The sequence below is a fragment of the Odontesthes bonariensis genome, chromosome 15 (genome assembly GCF_027942865.1).
Source record: "Odontesthes bonariensis isolate fOdoBon6 chromosome 15, fOdoBon6.hap1, whole genome shotgun sequence".
Classification (NCBI taxonomy): domain Eukaryota; kingdom Metazoa; phylum Chordata; class Actinopteri; order Atheriniformes; family Atherinopsidae; genus Odontesthes; species Odontesthes bonariensis.
Window position 1 is genome coordinate 130,231 of NC_134520.1, and position 4,135 is coordinate 134,365.

Genomic DNA, 4,135 nt, shown 5'->3' on the forward strand with positions numbered 1-4,135 from the left:
GAGTTTTCCTTTAACTGTACAGAGCAAGTAAAATATAAAACAGAAAAAATCAAAATAATAGTGAAAGGAGCAGAGAAGTTCTTTGGGATAAAGGACATATCTTGGGAGCACATAAATAAAAAGTTGGGGGGAGAAGGGAAGACAGGAGGACAGGAAGACAGAACATAATGATCATCCTGCAGTGGAATGCCAGGAGTTTAACTGCAAATGGACAGAAGTTTAAAGGATTTATTAAAGAATTTAAAAAAGATTTGGATATTATATGTATTCAGGAAACTTGGGTTAAACCTAGTTTAGATTTTGTTATTAAAGGATATGAAAGTGTTAGAAGAGATAGAGAGGGAGGGTCTGGAGGAGGATGTATAATATTTATAAAAAAAGGGAGTTCAATTTAGAGTAATAGCTAAAGGAAAAGAATTACAATATATTATTATTGAAATTTGGACAATAAATGGGAACATTAAAATAATACATTTTTATAATCCATGTAAAAAACTATCTTTAGAGTTAATGGAGGAATTTGGGAAGTATTTAGAGGGTAAAGTGATTTGGTGTGGGGACTTTAATGGGCATAGCTCATTATGGGGCAGTCATAATGACCATAATGGGGAAGTAATTGAAGAAATAATGGATGTTAAAAATTTGGTAGTATTAAATGATGGGAGTGGAACAAGAATTCATTTTAGAGATAATACAGAGTCAGCCATTGATTTAACAATAGTTTCAAATTCTTTAGCAGGTAATAGTTTATGGAAAGTACTTAATAAAACAACTATAGGAAGTGATCACTACCCTATTATGATAGAAGTTAAAATGCATATAGAGAAATATTGTATAAATGAGATGGAAAAATGGTGTTTTAGATCTGCAGATTGGAAAACTTTTAGTAATAATAGTGAATTAAAAATACGAAAAGTGGATTTAAATAGTAGTATTGAGGATTTGAATCTTTATATATGTAATGCTATAGTAGAAGCGGCTCATCAAACTATAGGGATAAAAGGCGGGAAAAAGGAAAGGAAGTTGGTACCATGGTGGACAAAAGAATGTACTGCAGTTATTAAGAAAATAAATAAAGCGTTTAAAGTATTAAAAAAAAATCATAACCCTCGGAATTTGGATGAATACAAGAAATTACAGGCGATGGTAAGAAGAACTGTTAAAAATGCAAAAAAAGAGATTATTGGAGGAGTTTTTGTAACTCAATAGGGAGGGAGACAGAAATATCTAAGGTATGGACAATGATTAAAAGAATGAAAGGAATTAAAAGAGTGAATGGATATCCAGTATTAAATAATGGAGAAGTAGCAGCAGTGACAGATAAAGATAAGGCAGAGATGTTAGCAAAAGTGTTTGTTAAAATTCATAGTTCTGAAAATATCAGTGTAGAAGGGAAAAAAGGGCGAGAAAAAACAATTCTGGAAAATAAGGAGCTATTGGAAAAAATGGTAGAATCGGATGATTTATTGAATATGTCATTTACAATAATGGAATTAAATAGGGCACTTAAAAAATATAAATTATCAGCACCAGGGAAAGATCAGATTTGTTATGTAATGGTAAGTAATTTAAGTGAATTTTCTAAAAACATTTTATTGGAATTGTATAATCGAATTTGGGAGGAGGGAGAATTACCAAAAAGTTGGAAAGAAGCTGTGGTTATACCAATTAGAAAGCCAGGGAAAGATGAATCAAAACCAGAAAATTATAGACCAATAGCTTTAACATCCAATATATGTAAAATAATGGAGAGAATGATAAATGAAAGATTGTTATATGAAATATAATAGAAAGTAAAGGACTTATATCAAAGTATCAAAGTGGATTTAGGAGAGGGAGGAGTACAATGGATCCAGTAATATGTCTAGAGCATGAAATTAGGAAGGCTCAAGTAAATAAAGAGAGTGTAGTAGCAGTATTTTTTGATATTGAAAGAGCGTATGATATGTGCAGGGAAGGGTTATTAGTTAAAATTAGAAGAATGGGTATAAATGGTTGCATGTTTAAATGGATTAAAACATTTTTAGAAGGAAGAAAAATACAAGTGAGAATAGGGAAGGAATATTCTGAGAACTTTAACATAGAAAATGGGACACCACAAGGAAGCATAGTAAGTCCATTATTATTTTCTGTGATAGTCAATGATATGTTTAAGGAATCAGAAGGTGGAATGGGTTGTTCACTGTTTGCTGATGATGGAGCAATGTGGAAAAGAGGAAGGAATTTAAAATTTATTGTAAAGAAGCTACAGGAAGCAATTTTAATGGTGGAAAATTGGTCATATAAATGGGGATTTAGGTTTTCTGTGGAAAAAACTAAAATAATGTTTTTTACAAGGAAAAGAGTTGATGGAGAAATTAAGTTGAAAATATATGGTCAGGAATTGGAAAGAGTTAAGCAATTTAAATTTCTTGGGTTATGGTTGGATGAAAGAATGACTTGGGGTGTACACATTAAGAAAAGAATAGATAAATGTAGGAAGGTTTTGAATATAATGAGATGTTTAGTTGGTACTGAGTGGGGGGCTGATAGAAGGTCATTGAAAGCTATTTATACAGGTTTAATTAGGTCAGTGTTGGATTATGGGTACATAGTGTATAATTCAGCTGCAGATACAAATCTACAAAAGTTAAATTTGAAATGGCAGATAGAATGGCTAAACAGAGTGTAAAACGAGTAATGATTGATATTAATGTAAGACTGAGTGTAAAAGAGGTAAAGGGTATTATAAAACAAAAAATGGAAGAGAAATGGCACAAGTTATGGGAGGAAGAAAGAAATGGACGTTGGTTGTATAAATACAAAGGAAAATAGGGAAAATGAGAAGATCAGAAAGAAGTAGGAGAGAAGAGACGATTATTACAAGACTTAGAATTGGACATAATGGATTAAATAAAAACCTATATATGATAGGAAAACATCAGTCAGGGAAATGTGAGTGTGGGGAAGATGAAACAATTGAACATGTAATTTTATATTGTGGGAATTATCAGGCTCAGAGAAATAATTTAATTAGAAAACTTAGTAGGATGAAAATGAAATTGGATATAGTAGATTTATTGCAAAAAGAATCAGGAAACAGAGGATATCAGGTCATTTTTTATTATTTAAAACAGTGTAGGTTGTATAATAGAATTTAGTATATATAAAGTATATAAATGAGTGTATATGAGTAGGGACTATGTAAAAGTGTAGGAATATTTAGATATAAGGGTGTATATGTGGATATGGGTGTATATAAAGTGTATGGGTGTACATATATATATATATATATATATATACACACACACACAAGTATATAGGTATATATAAATATAGGTATACATAATTGTCATGAGATCCACACTCCTTACCAGTTGCTGGCGGTAATGCTGCTTTAAGTTGTTTGCCAACCGCCAATAAAAAAAACTAAATAGAGAGAGAGAGAGTTTGACTGGCGGACCAATGTGCAAAAAAGGCAACTAAACATGAGCGTGTAGACCTGCAAGTCAGCATCAGCAAAGCTGAAGTGAAGAGTATTGTGAAGCATAAAATGAAGGGGAGGTGGCAGACATTATGGGACTCAGGGCTGACTGGCAGACAATTCTATAACATTCATAAAAAAGTTGGAACTCCTAGGATGACAAACAGAAGTAGGAAAGAGGAGAATGTTTTTTCAAGGCTAAGATTTGGCCATACATGCCTCAACAGTACCTTACTAATGCAGAAACATGTTGATGGTAAATGTTCATACTGTGGTGGTCCTGAAACCGTAGAGCATGTTTTTCTTCAGTGTCCCAAGTTCCACGAAGACAGGCAACATTTAATTTTACAGTTGGAAAGAGGAAAAATATGGTTTGACCTGAAAAACATATTGCAAAGAAGCACAGGAGAAATCAGTTTGAATTATGTTTTTAGTTTCCTGATGAGTACAGGATTGATGCAACGAATTTAGATTACTCATTTCTGTTTTGTTTGTCTATTTTTTGTTTGTTTGTTTGTTTGTCTATGTTTGTTTGTTTGTTTGTTTCTCTTTTTTTTGGATCTCATTGAGTGCTTTAGGTTAGATACTCCAGTTCATACCCCAGTCCAGATGGTGGCGGTAATGCACCAATTACGTTAGTTTGCCAACCGCCATAAAACCCAAAAAAGAAGA